Source organism: Lactuca serriola, chromosome 5, assembly GCF_051521515.1.
Source record: "Lactuca serriola cultivar US96UC23 chromosome 5, Lser_US96UC23_V15, whole genome shotgun sequence".
NCBI classification, from domain to species: Eukaryota; Viridiplantae; Streptophyta; class Magnoliopsida; order Asterales; family Asteraceae; genus Lactuca; species Lactuca serriola.
Window position 1 is genome coordinate 66,445,965 of NC_136412.1, and position 20,120 is coordinate 66,466,084.

A 20,120-nucleotide genomic window follows, 5' to 3' on the forward strand; every position below is an offset into this window, starting at 1 on the left:
CTAAGGCTATATCTAGCATCCTCTAAGTGTTCTTGATCTTGTGTTAGAATATAACATGAGTTTTAGGCCAAATATGCACTAAAAAGGGGTGTACGACCATATGAAGGGTGTACGGTCGTACACTCTTTATGTTCATGCATAATATAATGTTTTAAAAGAAACTAATAGAGATTCATTTAGACTTCACTTATTTCCGTTCACTTTAAAAGAAAAAAGCTAAGTATTGGTTCACTTCTCTTGCCCCTCATAGTATTACTGCTTGGGAGCAATTAAAAACTAAATTTTTGCATGAGTTTTACCCTGCTAGTAAAACAACGGAAATAAGAAAAGCTATACAAGATTTTGCACAAAACCCAATGAAGAATTTCATGATGCATTTGAACGCCTCAAAGAATTGTTGCGTTTATGTCCCCATCATGAATTTCCCCGTTGGCAACTTGTATGTTTCTTTTATGATGGAGTCGACACTGCCAATCAAACCATGATTAATGCCTCGTCAGGTGGCACTATTATGATGCAAGATAGTGAAGACGCTTGGCGATTCTTGGAGCAGTTGAGTCATGGTTCAAAAACCAATTACTCAGCTAAGAAACGGGACAACCCAGTTTCATCTGCTGCTTTAGTTGGACTAGACAAAAAATGGAAAAATGAAGTCAAATCTGATATTAATTCTTTAAATAAAAAATTTGACTTACTACTCTCTAGTCTACACAAAGAGAAAGGTGTGCTTTTTTCGCAAGGACAGAAGATATGTGTAAGCTGTGGAGATTCATGACACATTGCAGATGAGTGCATGAGAAGTCAAGAGGAAATTAATTAAGTGCACGACTATGGTCAATTCCAAAATAATCCAAGATCATTCAATCGAAACTACAACCAAGGCGGGAAGTACAACAACAATGGGAATTTCAACCACAACAACTGTCAAGGGAATTACCAAAACCAAAATCTACCAAAACAGTTCCAGCAGTCCAACTTTAACCAAGGTGGAACATCAAAGAAGGAGGAAGCCGATGGCATCAAGTTGGACAAAATCATGGAGTTCATAACCCAAACATATCAAAAAACTGACACTAACTCCAAGTCCATAGCTGCTAATGAGAAGCAAATTGCTCAACTAGCGGAGCAAATCGGGAAAAGAGAAGATGGAAAATTTCCAAGCACCACAACATTCAACCTGTCTCACACCCAAAGACCCAGAAAAGAGCATAAAGTGAACGAGGTAGTCACCTTGCATAGTGGGAAAAAGGTTGACAGCAATGTAAGTGCTCCTACCTTAGATAATGACTGTGACACTGAAGTCATCTTTGACGAAAAAGAAGAGTTTGAGAAAGATTTTAAATCTGAAAAAAGAAAAAGAAGCTAAGGGAAAAAATGGCTCTAAAGTTGGGGAGCATGGTGTGGAAGTTAATACCGCACCATACCCTTCGACTTTAGAGAAACCGACATCCTTCCCTTTTGGGAAGCGAGGGCCGAAAATGGAAGACATGTGGGATCTATTTAGTCAAGTTAAAATAAATATCCCATTAGTCAAACTTATTAAGGAGGTACCTTCTTATGCTAAATTTTTGAAGGATTTGTGTGTTCAAAAACGCAAACTCCAAGCACACCTCCCTAAAAAGATTGACTTAACCGAGCATGCAAGTTCCATAATATCAAATAAACTTCCACCCAAGCTTAAGGATCCCGGAGCACCTTTAATTTCTATTACCTTAGGTAATATTAATATCAAAAAGGCGCTCCTTGGTCTTGGAGCAAGTGTTAACATAATCCCAGGAAATCTTTTTGATCAACATGACTTAGGTACTTTGGAACAAACTGATATTATTTTATTATTGGCCGATAAATCACCAAAAATTCCTCGGGGTATATTATTAGATGTCATCATTAAGGTGGAAGATTTTTATTACCCAATTGATTTTCTTGTTCTTGACACTGAAAGCACCTATAAAGAAAGTCAACCTTCTATTATTTTGGGTCGCCCGTTTTTGGCAACAATAAATGCAAAAATTAATTGTAGAACGGGTGTCATGGATATCTCTTTTGGAAATAGGAAACTTAGAATTAATATTTTTAATACGTTTCCTAACTCACCATCAGATTATGAATGTTATCGTGTGGATGTGGTTGATGACTTAGTGCATCAATTCACTCCTAAAATCTTACACCCCGATCCGTTAAAGTTTTTTCTTTCTAATGACAGGGACGAAGTTTTAGAATAAGTTGACATCAAGATGGTTGAGGAGGCATTTGAAAATGCTATTGAGCAAGAGAGGCCACCATGGAGTTATCAAGTTGAAAAATTGCCAACAAGTTTTTCGGACCCACTTAAGCCATCTTTGGAGGAGCCACCCACTCTTGAACTTAAAACTCTTCCTTCACATCATAAATACTCTTTTTTAGGATCTAATGAGAACTTGACAATTATCATATCTTCTGATTTGACAGGTCCACAGGAGGAAGCATTACTGAAGGTGCTTTCCAAGTACAAGGGTGCAATTGGATGGACCATAGCAGACTTGAAGGGAATTAGTGCAGCCACATGTATGCATTGAATCATCACTGAAGCTGGAGCAAAGCCATCCCGAGATCCACAACGAAGGCTCAACCCAAATCTGCGAGAAGTTGTTAAAAAGGAGGTGCTGAAATGGCTTGATGCAGGTATTATCTACCCAATATCTGATAGTGATTGGGTGAGCCCGACACAGACAGTGCCAAAGAAGTCGGGCATTACAGTGGTAGATACAGAAGACGGAGAGAAGATCTCAACAATGTAACATCCCGAAATATCAAGAGTAGAGTTGAAGGGATAAATGAGTAAATTGGGAAAGAGCGACTCGGCGAGTCTATGGGTGGACTCGGCGAGTAGAGTCGCGACTTGGTCGCGTGTTAAGTAGCCGACTCGGCGAGTCAGTAAGATGGACTCGGCGAGTAGGTGCTGAGTGGAGAAAACCCTAATTCTCGGGGTTGAGCCCTATATAAAGAACATAACATCCATTCCCCCAGCCTTTTTACTCATCCTCAAGTCCAGAAACCCTAACCTTCGTATGTGAGTGGATCAACTTGCATTTAGGAGCTTGGAGAAGCAATTGTTGAGGAAATATTGAAGAAGAAGAGGCTTGGAGCAAGGGGCTTTGCTTGGATTCGAGTTCCATTGCAGTTGGGGCATTCTTTTGAGGTAATATCTCGTCCTTGGGCTGTTACTCTTATGGATTCATCATTTTGGGGTTTGTGGGGAGCTTATCTTGGTATGTTTTGGAGTTTGGAAGTTAGATCTGAGGTTGCTACCTCAGATCTGGAGTGGTGATGGTCCTAATGTGCATAAAGTCCCTATGTTGAGTGTTGGGTGAAGTTATCATGTCCCAAACCTTAGCCCTAATGTGCAAAATGCATAGATCTCTTTGGATTCACGTAAAGTTTGCCACTTTACGTGATGGATGGGTTGTAGGAGGCTAGATCTATGTTTTGGATCAATTGCATGGCCTCGAATGCTTCTGTATTGATTTAGACCGGTGGTACTCGGCGAGTCACATGGGTGGACTCGACGAGTTGCTTGAAGATGAGCTAGAACTCGATGAGTTGGAAGAACAACTCGGCGAGTAGGTTGAAGATAGCCTTAGACTCGACGAGTCTGTTCTTGGACTCGGCGAGTCTTGTCGAAGAGTCCCAATATTTTCTTTTTGAGTCGAGAATTGGCGAGTCAAGGGATGACTCGGTGAGTTGTGGGCGAGTGGACTCAGAGTTGCTGGCCTCCACGAGTCTCGGGGTGACTCGGCGAGTTAGGTCGCGGATTGAGGGAAGTTCTGAGAATGGGGACTCGGCGAGTAGAGTCAGTCAGGGGTTGACTTTGACCTTGTCCATAGGTTGACCAGTTGTCTTTCAGGGGTATTTTGGTAATTAAGGGTATTTATTGAGTTGAGTGTGTTGGTGTTCAGTGGAGGAGTTCGTGTCGGAGCTTGGAGCAGCGGGATCTTATCCTTTCAGCTGACAGTTTCGAGGTGAGTTATCCTCACTATATCAACAGGGTCTAAGGCACCAAGGCCGGCCCTTATCGGATTGAGATCCGGGTAGTTGTTGTTATGTTGTTGCTGTGATATGTTTGCATCTTGAGAGCTAGGATGGTATATGTTAGAGACCTGATTGAGATCAGTATCCTGAGAGATAGGGAGATGCTATGCTAGTGACCTGTTAGGTCGGTATCCTGCTTAGGATGATGATATGTTATGTGATCTGTTTGATCTGCTTGTTGACTGTGAATTGCTATATGATTGTATGTATATGTGCACATGGTTGTTTGGACTGGAGTTGGGTTGAGGCGGGTCCTGCTTTGTGCTGTAGGCCAAGATACCCAGGGCGGACCGGTTGTTCCGAAGGCCCAGCGAGCGGTCCGGATAGGCTGTAGGCCCCAAGAGGGCGGACCAGATGTGCCGAGGCTCGGAGAGTGGACCAGGCAGACTCAAGGCTCGGTGTGGGCGGACCAGTCATACTGTAGACTCAGAGAGTGGACCAGGTGGATTGAAGGCCCGGTGCGCGCGGACCAATCACACTGCAGACTCAATGTATGTGGTTAGATTCGGAGAGTGGACCAGGTGGATTGAAGGCCCAGTGCGGGCGGACCAATCACACTGTAGACTCGAGGTTTATGGCTAGACTCAGAGGGTGGACCAGGTGGACTGTAGGCCGGTACGACAGACCAGTCACACAGTAGACCCGAAGTGCATTGTTGTTCTGTGATCAGATATGTTGTGGCATGTTATGCGTGTATGGTGTATGTGGTTGGTATTTTGGGGATATCTCACTAAGCTTTCGGGCTTACAGTTGTGGTTTTATGTTTTTCAGGTTCTTCAGGAGACCGTGGCAAGGCGAAGGCGTGATCGTACCGCTCCTCATGATTTTGTAATAATGTGATTCTGGGAATATGTTAAATGTTTTGTATTGAAAACCTTTTATTAAAGATTTAATGGAATCGAGATGTTTTTGAAAAATTTAAAATTGGTTGTATTTTTCGGTCGTTACAAGTTGGTATCAGAGCCTTGGTTTGAGTGAATTAGAGGAACATTCGTGTGACTGCAGTCACAAATCAAGGAGAGTTTTCAAAAGAGTATTTAAAATGGTTTTCAAAATAAGTAAGGGAGGACGCGGAGGTACGATCTGCCGGAGCCAGTAAGTAACCCCAAAATACCATGCATGTTATTTGTTTTTGAGCTTTAATAGAACAACATGCTAGTGATAGGCTAGGGATCTTCAGGATTTCATGATAATGTTGCCTGATTTGTCATGCCTGTAGCCTAGGGTTCCTTATGGGAGATTTTTAGTGTTCCTCTAGTGGTGAGGGTTGAGCGTTGTGATGCATGTTTCTCTAGGGTGTTGTGGTAGTACTTCATACAAATATGGGTAGGTGTGGAAGGTAGTATGGGCCTGTACTACTGAAAGCATAGGACCCATACACGTATCAGGGAAACCATGATCTCTAGGATTGGGTTGAAAGAGTTGGATCCCAGGATAGTGGGAAGAGTCTGAGATTTTGTGTGGTGTTTTTCAGTATGGAGATTCCGAGGCATGATCAGAGTGGATCCGGATCAGGATCGGGAGCAGGAGAGAGAGTTCCGCGCGGATCGGTACCGCCCGAGGTTATCGGTCAGATGAGCACGTGCGAGTTGGATGCGAGGATTCGTGAGATCCTGCGTGATGAGATTGCTGAGTTGTTCCGGGCTGAGTTGCCGGAGCTGTTTGGGTCGATCAAGACCACCATGGTTGAGTATTTTGATGAGCACTATGCGGCTCTCGCAGAGACGGCTGCCGCGGCGGCTACAGCGGCTGTAGCGTCGGCAGGGGGAGGAGCTGGCCGGGGATTTCAGTATCGGAACTTCGATAATACGAAGCCTCCCACCTTCGATGGAGTTCAGGACCCGATCGTTGCTATGAGATGGTTATCAGACGTTGAGGGGTGTTTCTTCACGTGTTCATGCCCTGCTGATCAGAGGGTGAGGTGTGCTCTGAACCTGTTGAGGCTCGGGGCGAAGGATTGGTGGAGATTGACCACGGGGTCATATTCGGTTGCGCAGAGGGTTGCGGTTTCATGGGATCAGTTTAGAGAAATGTTCAGCACTCGTTATGTTCCGCAAGTTGAGAGGGAGAGATTGGCTCAGGAGTTCCTTGAGTTGAAGCAGGGTTCGGAGTCGGTGACTGAGATCACCAGGATGTTCACTGAGAGGGCGATGTTTTGCCCAGAGTTTGCTTCGGAGCAGGCTCACATGTCTCGATATCTGAGCATGCTCAAGAGGGACATCAGACAGTTTGTGTCTGCGCAGAGCTGTGAGACCTTGTTGGAGTTGCAGGAGGCCACTAGGCGGCGTGAGTTAAAGATTCAGTTGCAGTTGCGTGAGCTGAGACAGGCTCCGGTGCAGTCGCAGCCGGCGCTGAAACGGTCCAAGACCGTTGATGTTAGAGTGGGGGATCTGAGCAGCCACACTTGTGGGAAGTGTGGGAGGGGTCACACCGGAGTTTGTAGGCCCGGTGGTGCATGCCGCAAGTGCGGAAAGGAGGGGCGCTATGCAAGGGATTGTCGGCAGTCAGCGCCGGTTCGGGATTTGAGGATTTGTTATCATTGTCATCAGATTGGACATCTGAGGGTCAACTATCCACAGCTTGCTGTAGGACCGGTGTAGGCTCCAGCACCGACCACTTTGAGGATCACAGATGGGGGTCAGGATGGAGCGGAGCCCCCAAGGGCTCAAGGTCGTGCTTATCAGCTTGTGGCAGAGGAGGTCAGAGCAGTACCGGATGCAGCTGCGGGTACGTGTCTTTCTTGATATCTTGTTATCTTGTGATTATTGTGGTGTATTGTTTATGTGCTGGTATCTTTGTGTGGTTTTCAATGCGGTATTCGTTGTTTTGAGGGTTGTGGTTTGGTTATGGGTTATTGTTTTGGGAATTTCGTTGGTTATCATCCCTAAGAGTTATTAGTGGGAACCTGGCATTGGTTTGAAGGTCGGGTAGCATCTGCTTTCTGAGGAGTGGTTAGATGCAGATTGAGTTTCTTTCGAGCGGGTTAATCGGTGTGATGTGAGATCTGGTTAAGGTTGTTTATGCTTGTGGGAAGCAGTCCACATGTAAGTGTTTTCTTTGTGCAAAGTTGTTCTGGGAGGTCGGTGATGGCGACTGGTGGTTGTTAATCAGTGCTACAAGTGGGGGAGAATTGGAGAATTCTCCGGGAGATCGATGAGTATTTGAGGGTGCTTAGCTATTGGGATTCAGCAGTATTCTGTCAGCCCAGAGTATAGGCTAATAGGAGCAAGTGTCGGGCATGCAGGGTGGAATACAGACCTAGGGCATTTGATTGTGGAGGGCCTGTGAGCAGGCCGGGATCGAGCATGTGCGATTGAGACAGAGTTCGGAACCCTTAAAGGGCTAGAACAGTACACTTAGGAGGATTTCCGGGAGTGATAGCTCAGAATGACGAATGCTAGTTGAGCAGTCCGGATAGACTGAAGGCCGGTAGGCGTACCAGTCAGGCCGAAGGCTTAGAGAACGGTCCAGCCAAACTGAAGGCACTGAGAGCGGTCCAGATTGGCTGAAGGTTCTGAGAGTGGTCCAGATTGGCTGAAGGCCTGGTGAGGTGGTCCAGTCATGCTGAAGACTCTGCATGTATTGTTGGATCGGTTCGAGGATATGGATTGTGTATGTTGCAGTGTGATTGCATTAGAAGGTCTAGCCCCGGGTAGTGACCTTGATTAGTTGAGATAATGCATGGGCTTGAGAGTCCCTGCGATGAGAGTCAGAGTATGTGTGTTGGATGGATAACAGATACGCTATAAAAGGGTGGTGTAGCGTTGGGCGAGCACCATGACACTTGTCGGAGTGACAATGTGGCCAAATGGATTCCTTGGTAAAGGAAAAGAGAAAGGTGTGTAACTCCGAGAGGGAGTGCAAGTTCACGGAAGTGAAAGTGGCAGAGCAGAGTCATGATTGGAGTATTTCGAGTATGGTTATTGAGAAGCGTGTTTGCAGCAGTGGAATGGAAGCTCATCCCGTTTGGGCTCTCAGTGTGATTCTGATCAGGGTATTGGGTATGTATTAGTGGTTCATCCTGGGGGATGTTTGAGGATATCATCAGTGTATCGGGTTTTCCCAACCTGAGGGTGCTAGAGCTAGTTTAGCATATGTATGTGATTGCAAGAGGAGAACCCGTGGAAGTTGCTTTGAGATTGAAGAATGGGTCTTTCCGTCAGCATTGAATGGATAGAGTGGGATTCGGATCGAGGATCCAATGGTTCATGGTTTTCTAGCCCATATTGGTCGAGTGGTTGTTGAGATTTGGAGCAGTGATGCATCATGGGTAATTCTCGGTTGTTGAGTGTAATTATCAGAGGGTACAGCCGGTGCCCGGCTCGAGACGGTGGTCAGGACACCGTAAGGAAGGAGAAAGCGAGTTTCTGGTTCTATGGTTGTGTTTTGAGAAACCTGGTTGGATTAATGCCAGGTGGTGCATGACATGAGTATTTCTAAGAGTTGTGTTGCCATAGGCTTCGAGGACGAAGCCTAATTTAAGCGGGGGAGAATTGTAACATCCCGAAATATCAAGAGTAGAGTTGAAGGGCTAAAAGAGTAAATTGGGAAAGAGCGACTCGGCGAGTCCATGGGTGGACTCGGCGAGTAGAGTCGTGACTTGGTCGTGTGTTAAGTAGCCGACTCGGCGAGTCAGTAAGATGGACTTAGCGAGTAGGTGCTGAGTGGAGAAAACCCTAATTCTCAGGGTTGAGCCCTATATAAAGAACATAACATCCATTCCCCCAGCCTCTTTACTCATCCTCAAGTCCATAAACCCTAACCTTCGTATGTGAGTGGATCAAGTTGCAATTAAGAGCTTGGAGAAGCAATTGTTGAGGAAATCTTGAAGAAGAAGAGGCTTGGAGCAAGGGGCTTTGCTTGGATTCGAGTTCCATTGCAGTTGGGGCGTTCTTTTGAGGTAATATCTGGTCCTTGGGCTGTTACTCTTATGGATTCATCATTTTGGGGTTTGTGGGGAGCTTATCTTGGTATGTTTTGGAGTTTGGAAGTTAGATCTGAGGTTGCTACCTCAGATCTGGAGTGATGATGGTCCTAATGTGCATAAAGTCCCTGTGTTGAGTGTTGGGTGAAGGTATCATGTCCCAAACCTTAACCCTAATGTGCAAAGTGCATAGATCTCTTTGGATTCACGTAAAGTTTGCCACTTCACGTGATGGATGGGTTGTAGGAGGCTAGATCTATGTTATGGATCAATTGCATGGCCTGGAATGCTTCTGTATGGATTCAGACCAGTGGTACTCGGCGAGTCACATGGGTGGACTCGACGAGTTGCTTGAAGATGAGCTGGAACTCGACGAGTTGGAAGAACAACTCCGCGAGTAGGTTGAAGATAGCCTTAGACTCGGCGAGTCTGTTTGTAACACCGAAGTTTTCAATATAATTTTTCACAATTTATAAAAACATTTCCCATTAACTTTTTATAAAAACATCAAGTTTAAATCTCAATTCACGTCATACAAAATCCCAAGATCACAAGTATAGCAAAATCCCCTATGTGTGTACGGATCAAGCCGGCGCCTTCCCACGGTCATCGCTAGTACCTGAAACAACAACACTAACACTGTAAGCACGAAGCTTAGTGAGTTCCCCAAAATACCACACATAAAACACATATTAGCCACTCGAGGCTATAACTCTATGGGTCCGTGCACCCAGACTCTGTGAACCCTCAGGTTCTAACTCTAGGAACCTTCCGGTTCCAACTCTGTAAACATGCATAGCATAAATCACATAGAAATAATGCAGTACAACATATAGCATACATAACATACAAATACTCTGTCACATAACTCTGGTTACCTACTCAAGGTAAAGTATAGTGAGAAGACTCACCTCGCGTATCTCGGTATCTCACGAATCCTGGAAATCCCTCGTGCTCGATCCTCTGAGCTCTAATCCTCCTATAACATCACATGTCTCTAATTAACACTTTTTATCTCTAAGGTTGACTATCCCTAAGAAGTCAACACAGGTCAACTCTGGTCAACGGTCAACGGTGAACTTTGACCGGACTCGGCGAGTGCACAAGGGCAACTCGGCGAGTCTAGACGTTTTCACCAACTCTCTAGGATTCCTTTTTACACGTCGAGTACTCCCCCTGACTCGACGAGTTCCATCTGGCAGAATCGCGGGGCCACCCCGACTCAACTCGCCGAGTTCCAAGAACGACTCGGCGAGTCCCAGCTCGACTCAGTCCACCTGTCAACCCTCTCTAACTCGCCCTGACTCACTGAGTCAACCCATGACTCGACTGGACCACTGACTGGCCGGTCCAAGGCAATCTTCAAGCTACTCGCCGAGTCTGCTCATCGGACTCGGCGAGTCCATGCCATGCAATCACTCAAACTTGCTTCTAAGGTCAGATCTGTTCCAACAATTCATAGATCCGGCCTTTCTAGACTGATTCACCACGTAAAGCCCCAAACTTGGTGCACATACAACCTCTATATGACCATATATGAAGGAATATCAACAAATATCCGTACTCAAGGTCATAACCTCCATTGCTCTTCATAAAGCTTGATGAATGAGGCTCTTTGGACCTCTATGGATCCAGATCCAAAGCCTCATCACTACCAAGGGACTATTTGGCCATCCAATCATCCCAACAAAGGTCACAAGAAACCCTAAAACCCAACATACTTCACAAAACAGAAGATGAGCCGAAATCATACCTTTAGATCGAAGATCTAAGCTTCAAATCCACAGAATAGCAACCTCCTTTGCCTCCTCTTGGCTAGAACCTCCCTCTTCTTTGCTAAACAACACACAAAGGTCAAGAAATGCTTCCTTTCTCTCTCAAATCGCTAAAGCACTCTAGGGTTTCTCTCTATGGACTATTGGGTACAAATGACGGCCATAAGGCCGTTTAAATAGGTCCCAAACCCGAGAAATTAGGGTTTCATTAAACAGCGAGGACTCGCTGAGTCCATATCCTGGACTCGCCGAGTCCAGACGAATCCCGCGTCCAGAATCGCGACCCTACTCGGCGAGTCTAAGCTCTAACTCGCCGAGTCCCCTCTCAAAACACCAAAAATCAAAACAATAAAGGTACCTGGAAATCCGGGCTGTTACACTGTTCTTGGACTCGGCGAGTCTTGTCGAAGAGTCCCAATATTTTCTTGGTGAGTCGAGAATCGGCGAGTCAAAGGATGACTCGGTGAGTTGTGGGCGAGTGGACTCAGAGTTGTTGGACTCGATGAGTCTCGGGGTGACTCGGCGAGTTAGGTCGCGGATTGAGGGAAGTTCTGAGTATGGGGACTCGGCGAGTCATCGGGTTGACTCGGTGAGTAGAGTCAGTCAGGGGTTGACTTTGACCTTGTCCATAGGTTGACCAGTTGTCTTTCAGGGGTATTTTGGTAATTAAGGGTATTTATTGAGTTGAGTGTGTTGGTGTTCAGTGGAGGAGTTCGTGTCGGAGCTTGGAGCAGCGGGATCTTATCCTTTCAGCCGGCAGTTTTGAGGTGAGTTATCCTCACTTTATCAACAGGGTCTAAGGCACCAAGGCCGGCCCTTATCGGATTGAGATCCGGGTAGTTGTTGTTATGTTGTTGCTCTGATATGTTTGCATCTTGAGAGCTAGGATGGTATATGTTAGAGACCTGATTGAGATCAGTATCCTAAGAGATAGGGAGGTGCTATGATAGAGACCTGTTAGGTCGGTATCCTGGTTAGGATGATGATATGTTATGTGATCTGTTTGATCTGCTTGTTGACTGTGAATTGCTATATGATTGTATGTATATGTGCACATGGTTGTTTGGACTGGAGTTGGGTTGAGGCGGGTCCTACTTTGTGTTGTAGGCCAAGATACCCAGGGCAGACCGGTTGTTCCGAAGGCCCATCGAGCGGTCCGGATAGGCTGTAGGCCCCAAGAGGGCGAACCAGATGTGCCGAGGCTCGGAGAGTGGACCAGGCAGACTGAAGGCCCGATGTGGGCAGACCAGTCATATTGTAGACTCAGAGAGTGGACCAGGTGGATTGAAGGCCCGGTGCGGGCGAACCAATCACACTGCAGACTCGATGTATGTGGTTAGATTCGGGGAGTGGACCAGGTGGATTGAAGGCCCGGTGCGGGCGGACCAATCACACTGGAGACTCGAGGTTTATGGCTTGACTCAAAGGGTGGACCAGGTGGACTGTAGGCCGGTACGGCAGACCAGTCCCACAGTAGACCCGAAGTGCATGGCTGTTCTGTGATCAAATATGTTGTGGCATGTTATGCATGTATGGTGTATGTGGTTGGTATTTTGGGGATATCTCACTAAGCTTTCGGGCTTACAGTTGTGGTTTTATGTTTTTTAGGTTGATTAGGAGACCATGATCGTACCGCTCCTCATGATTTTGTAGTAATGTGATTCTGGGAATACGTTAAATGTTTTGTATTAAAAACCTTTTTGTAAAGATTTAATGGAATCGAGCTGTTTTTGAAAACTTTAAAATTGGTTGTATTTTTCAGTCGTTACAAACAAGACCGGTCACCGGATGGAGAGTTTGCATCGACTATCGCAAACTCAATGTTGCAACATCAAAGGACCATTTTCCTCTCCTTTTTATTGATCAATAATTGAGAAATTGTCTGATAAAAAGTTTTATTGTTTTTTGGATGGATACTCGGGGTATAATCAAATTGCCATCCACCCCGAGGATCAATCCAAAACCACATTCACGTGTCCCTATGGCACCTTGGCTTTCCGAAGGATTCCATTCGGCTTGTGTAATGCCCCTGCCACATTCCAAAGATGTATGATGACTATTTTTTCAGACATGGTGGGGGATGCATTAGAAATTTTCATGGATGATTTTTCTATTTTTGGATCATCTTTTGAGACATGTTTAGACCAATTAGAAAAAGTTTTGAAACGTTATTTGGAGTCTAATTTGGTTTTAAGTTAGGAGAAGAGTCATTTCATGGTAAAAAAGGGAATATTACTTGGCCATGTTGTCTCCGAGTGTGGTTTTCAACTCGACCGGGCCAAAGTACAAATTATATCTACTCTTCCCCCACCAACTTCGGTAAAAGGCGTTCGTTCTTTTCTTGGACATGCCGACTTTTATTGAAGATTTATCAAGGATTTTAGTGCAATCTCAAAACCTCTTTGTAATTTACTTTTAAAAGACGCACCATTTTCCTTTGATAAAGCATTTCTTGAATCTTTTACCACATTAAAGAACAAACTTGGACATGCCGACTTTTATTGGACTTTACCTTTCGAAAATATGTGTGATGCGAGTGATTATGCGGTAGGGGCAGTTTTGGGACAACGGGTGAATAAAAACCAGTTGCAATTTGTTATGTGAGTAAAACTTTTTCGGATGCACAATTGAATTACACTACTACCGAAAAAGAGTTGCTTGCGGTCGTGTTTGCACTTGACAAATTTAGATCTTACATATGGGGATCTAAAGTTGTAATTTTTACCGACCATAGTGTCATTCGCCACCACTTGGAAAAGAAGGATGCCAAACCACGTCTCATAAGATGGACCCTTCTTCTTCAAGAGTTTGAACTTGAAATTCGGGACAAAAAGGGTTCCAAAAATTTTGTATCGGATCATTTATCTAGAATAACTAATAATGATAACTCAACGGAAGTTATTAAAAAAAAACTTTCCGGATGAGCATATTCTTGCTGTTAAAACAATACCATGGTTTGCTAGTTTAGTGAATTACTTTGTGACAGGGGAAACTCCATTGTATTGGAATGCTCAACAAAGGAGGTTGTTCCACTCTCAAACAAAATACTACATATGGGAGGACCCGGATCTTTTCAAAATCAGAGCGGATCAAGTGATTAGGAGATGTGTACCACATACAGAGCAAGAAGACATTCTTCGACACTACCATTCATATGCATGTTGAGGACATTTTAGTGCCAAAAAGACAGGGCACCAGGTTCTACAAAGCGTTTTTTCTGGCCCTCTATTTTTAAAGATGCATATACATTCGTTAAAGCCTGTATTCGTTGCCAACAAGTTGGGGGGATCTCACGACGGGACATGATGCCAATGACCCCAATTTTAGTAGTTGAAATTTTTGATGTATGGGGCATTGACTTTATGGGCCCGTTCCTCACTTCTTTTAGCAATCTATACATTCTTGTAGCCATTGATTATGTATCAAAATGGGTCGAAGCCGAGGCTACACGTACGAATGACCATAGTGTTGTTTGGAAATTTGTCAAAAAGAACATCTTTTCTAGGCATGGAATCCCTCAAATGATTATTAGTGACGGGGGTTCCCATTTTAAAAATTGGCATTTTGCAAAGTTGTTAAAACATTATGGTGTCACTCATAGGATTGCTACTCCATATCACCCACAAACAAGTGGACAAGTAGAGGTGTCAAATAGAGAAATAAAACACATCTTGGAAAAGACTGTTCGTCCCGACCGAAGAGATTGGTCCCTAAGATTAGATGATGCATTATGGGCATATCGAACAGCCTATAAGACGCCCATTGGAATGTCCCCGTATCGGCTTGTTTATGGGAAGCCATGCCATCTCCCGGTGGAGTTGGAACACCATGCCATGTGGGCCATAAAAAATGCTAATTTTGAATTGAGTGATGCAGGTACGGAAAGAAAACTCCAACTTGTTGAATTGGAAGAAATTCGAAAGGAAGCTTACGAAAGCTCAAAAATCTATAAAGAAAAGACGAAAGCATTTCACGATCGACACATTGTCTGGAAATAATTCTTTGAAGGACAATTGGTGTGGCTACTTAACTCTCATCTCAAACTCTTCCACGGAAAGCTTCGGAGTAAATGGAGTGGACCATTTGTGGTGACAAATGTGGCAGATCACAGTGCCATTGAAATCAAGGACACGAAAGGTGGTGAACCATTCAAGGTAAACAGACAAACACTCAAACCATACATTCGAATGGTAGATGATGAAACGACACTCGTTGAGAAAACAACGCTAGAGGTACCTCAATATTCAGATGCAACTTAGTCGAGGTAAACCATCCGGATGAAGACGTAAAAATTAGCGCTTCTCGGGAGGCAACCCGCGGTTTGGTGTGTTTTTACTTTTATTTTTCATTTTGTGTGTTTTTATTTTTTGTATCGAGGATGATCCAAGGTGTAAAGTTGGGAAGTGGGTATATAACTGTTTTTTTTTAAATATATATATATATATATATATATATATATATATATATATATATATATATATATATAACTCAGGCATCCTAGGAGACGTCTTAGACGCCGTCGGGCAGTCACTTTTTTCCCCCGATGAAAACCCTTTGCAAAATTACGAAAATGCCCCTGTTTGAGAGAGACGTCCTAGGACGCGTCTAAGACGCCAACGCGTTTCTGGCCGTTATAGATGCGTTTTAGAGCTGTTTCCTGCATCTTCTTCCCGCACTTCTTTCTCCAAATTGCCATAGTCGAAACCCACTTGTTTTTGCCCATTTTCTTCGATTTCTTGGCCAAAAGTCAACCAAAATTTGTGATTTTTGTTGCAGTCTTCAAGAAATCAAGTAAGAAACATCACATTGCAAGATTTACACACTCTAATCACTTATTTGGGGCCGATTTCAAAACCCACAAAAACTAGGTTTCGAAATTTTGACTTATTTTGGGTTTTTGCTTCAAGTTGTTGGTTGATCTTCACTAGAAACACATTTTCAACAAGGTATGTGCTTCAAAACTCTGTCTTTTAGTTGAATTTCGAAAAATTTTCATGTATGTTCATATATGTTTGAAATTTTGAAAAAGATGAAGAATATCATATATATTGGTATGAATTCCTGTGAATTAGTGTTTCTAGTTATTAGAAGTATGTTCTAAACAAGTTGCATGTCTCATGTGTGAATTTTTCTGGAAATTGAATTTTTTGTTAATTGTAAAAAAAACATATAATTTTGGAAAATCATTGTTATGTTTACATTTGTGCTTAGATTAAAATTCAAGTTTTTAGGAAGATTTGACACTGCATTATTAGTTTGAATAGTTATTTGTTACAGTTCTCTTTTGGTTTTAGTTAGAACTTGTCAGTTGTAGTTAAACTTGGGTTTATCTGTGTTTTACTGATTGGATAAATTTTTGAAAAATATTTAGTTATTGAAAACATAACAGGACTTAAAACAGTTATTTATTTAGACTGAGTTTATTTTAACTTTGTTTGGAACAACTTGCCAAATGGATTATTGTTTTATTTTTGTGACATTTGATATGTTTAATGACAAGTTTTGTTTTGTGGTTTTGTGTGTGGTTGATTTTGCAGATGCCAGCAAAGAGATCAAGGGTAGCATCATCAAGTAGTGCAGCCAGACAACCAGCTAGACAGCCGAAGCCGAATGTACCTATGGCTTTTGACCCACAGTACCATACATTGCATGAGCATCCAGACGACATTCGCCCAACAATTTATGAGGCGACTCATCCGATTACGGGTTTTATTTTAGAGTACATGGTGGAGCGACCGAGCTTCACTGGGTACAATATTGTGGAGGCGTTTGATCGCTATGGACGGGGTGGAGCGTTGGACTTTAATCCCACGCAGATTTATGTTGATATAGTGCGGGAATGGATGAGGACACTTCGACGTGTCAAGGTGCCTAGTAGGCCGGAGGAGTTGCAGCTGATTAGGACGGTTCGTAGTCACAATATAGTGATGACTGTGCAGGGTATTCGGGACATGTTTCATGTAGACACTGGATATCATCTGCATGATCTTGAGAATCAACTGACTGAGTATAGATGTATTGACACAAGGGGGGAGGGGTAACCCTGGGTTTAGCATGACAGAAGTATACCGTACAACATTTCGTAAGGGGACGAGGGTATACGACATATTTCGCAAATTGGTACCCTTAGCGAAGGCATTGCATAACATTATTGTTGGGCTAAAGATAGTTTTGTTGTTGCGTCTTTTGGACTCATTGATTAGCCTTGTATTCTCCGGTTTGGGCCTGTCCAACCGAGAGCCTTTTATGTATTGTATATAAGTTAAATGCTTGCATGCATATTAGGTTAAGATTCTAGAGATTATCGATATAACGATTGATCAAGAGTATTATATTTTTCTGTAATCGTTCTTGTAATCTTCTAATCCTTTACAGTTGATGTTCTTAATCGAGCTCTTCTAAGGATTTTATTTAATCATTCGACTCGTTTGATTCAAACTGTTTGTTCTTATTATTGTGTTTTCACTGTTTCATATTCATACACTTGTTCAAGATCTAATCGATCTTCATTGATTAAAAATTGTTTTAATCCCATCAATTGGTATCAGAGCAGGAGGCTGTGTAATCGATAAACATCTTTTCTGTGAAAAAGATTTCCATTAGGGTTTTTCCGCAATCATTGATATTTATTGAGCCGTCATCTTAATTGACGTATCTTAATATTTATTGTTTTGCCCTAATCTGCTTTATTACAAGTCTGATCTTTGAACAGGTTTTTACGATCATTATGGACGCAACGCAATCAAACCCTATTAATATTTCCAACAGCATCGGTTCGACGACAAAGATTCCAATCCTGTACACCCATGACTATGAAGTATGGGCGCATCATTTCGAAGATTATGTGATTGGATCGGAGGACAATGGTTATCTTATATGGGAAGCCATCATCAATGGACCGTTTTCTCATTCTACGACGTCCAGAATCATTAAGACACAAAAAGAGTACAATGATCTGCTTAAGGACGTGACGAATATTGCGCAAGATGAAAAAGACAAACTCCAGTGCAATATTAAGGCGCTAAGGTTGATCAGATTCGCCCTTCAGTCCGACACATTCAGACTGGTCAGCTCATGCACTACGGCAAAGGAAGTGTGGGATAGACTTCGCGAACTGTATTCCACAGACGAAGATCTTGAACATTCTATCCAAACCTTGCTTCTATCTGAATTTGGTGAATTCAGGCAAGGGGCCGAAGAAACTGTGACCCAGACGTTTGATCGCTTCAATCATCTTCTCAGCAAGATGATCAAACACGACATCGAAAGGAAGCTCATCGAACAAAAGGTTACTTTCTTGAATGGACTGCGATCTGAATGGAGAGCAGTTGTTTCCACAGTCAAAGCCCATGAACAGTTTAAATCATATTCTTTGGCGAAACTGGTGGGTATTCTAAAGTCCCAAGAGAAGATTGTGGTTCAAGAGAAGAATGTTGTCTCCAGTCTTGGTTCGTTGGCCCTCCTATCTAAAAGTAAAGTTGTGATGGAGGATGAAGAGCTCAACTTGGAAGAATATGACCTCACAACTGAGGATTATGCCATGATGGTGTCCAATCCTAAGAGGTTCATAAAGAAGAGATTCCCCAGCAACAAAAACCGAAACTGGCAGGGGAGTTACAGCTCTGAAAAAGCGCACAATGAACCGAAAGCTGAGGAGCCCAAGAAGGAACCGAAAGCAGATGGCGATTCCGGAGTAAGCTGTTTCTATTGTGGTGGCAAGAACCACTATGCTAAGGACTGTGTTCTTAAGAAGATGGCTGAAAAGGACGATGGAAATGATGAGGAAGCCGTGCTGCAGAAGAGATTGGATGAGTTGAGAAAGAAGAAGTCTACCGCTAACCCTTCTATTAATGCTCTTAATGTGCAGGGTTCGGTTAATGACGATGAGTTCGGTAGCACTGAAGTTTGGTCTACTGACTCAGAAGACGAAGAAGTGAGGAAGCCTACTCATGGAAAGGTGTATGTGGCTAAGGAGGAAAGCAGTGGTGGAAAATGCTTCATGGTGACTGACGTATCTCAAATGAGGGGATACAATACCGATGGAGGAAGCAATGGACCGAAGGTGCAGGAGGATATGTGCTTTACGGCCAAACCACTCAGCCAGCAGTTCAATGAGCTCGATGAACTGATAAAGAAGGTACAATCTGTTTTTATTTCATCTAAAGTACCATCATCCTCATATGAGAAAGAGCTAAAAAATGTTAATACAAGAATTTCTCATTTAGATAGTAGCTTAACTCAAACTCGAGTCACCAATTCTAACCTGACTGATCAATTAAGCAGGGTGGCGTCAAAGAGTGAGGAGCGGCGAATGTGGATTGAGTTAAAAGAGTCGGAATTAGTTAAAGTTAAAGACGAAAACATTTATTTGCAGAGAGACAATTTGAAATTGTTAAAACAACGAAATGTTTTTTGTTTAATAGCTAAACGTTTATATTCCAATATTACTCAACTTCACTTGGATTGTGAGATAGGCCAAAAGATCCATCGCATGATTTTACCCTTCCTAGAATTTAAGGAGGATGAAATCGATGCCGAAGCCTACAATTGTGAGAGTGTGATATCGTCTGATGATGTCAATCCGACCTACATGTATGGACTGGACAAAATTGAGTCCTTCATTAAATCCAAAGACCACAAGGACATGATCAAAAATCTTTTGGACGAAAATGACAGACTTAAACTGAGAACCGAAACTATGCAAAAATTTGACTCTCTAAACGCCAATGTAAGCTTAGAAAACAAAATCGATGTTGAAAATGCATCTGAGCTTAACGAGGACGAAAACATGAGTGAAATTTCTGTAGAGGATACGGTTGACTGCTTAGAATTTGTTAAAAGCGAAACTGAAAACCACAAAAATCTTATTTCTGAAAACTCTGTGGAATTCGCTAGACTGTCCCAACAAAAGTCCCCGAAATTAGTAGAAAAGGCTGTTGTGTATCAAAAGGTCAGGACCACTCCAAATCAAGTATAAAAGGTGACTGGAGTAACCGAACATCAAACAGCTGAACCCATAGCTATTGTTAACGAAGACAATGCTGATGGCTGTGATGAGTACTTCTGGGAAGCTCCTATTGATAATGGAAACGAAACCGTTGGCCTATCTGAAAGAACCTCCTGGATGAGAAAAGGGAGATACATACCTGAACCCTTGAACAAGCCCGATAATTTCAGTGAACCAAGCACCAGTGGTACGAAAGAAATTCCTCAAGAGGATGATCGTTCAGCAAAAGAAGACATTCCTTCAACACCAACAGCTCGAAGTGAAACTTCATCAGATACTCCTTCCACTTCCTCAGGGCAAACTGAATCTTCTTCAGATACTCCATCTGCTCCCTCTGCTCAAAGAA

General features: G+C 43.2%; 1 non-coding gene across 1 annotated transcript; it reads right to left on the minus strand.

The window, feature by feature from the left end:
* Positions 1-317: 317 nt before the first annotated feature.
* LOC145056167 (small nucleolar RNA R71) lies at positions 318-423 on the minus strand. Its single transcript, XR_013685699.1, has one exon. It is a non-coding gene; the product is annotated as a small nucleolar RNA R71 (small nucleolar RNA).
* Positions 424-20,120: the final 19,697 nt, after the last annotated feature.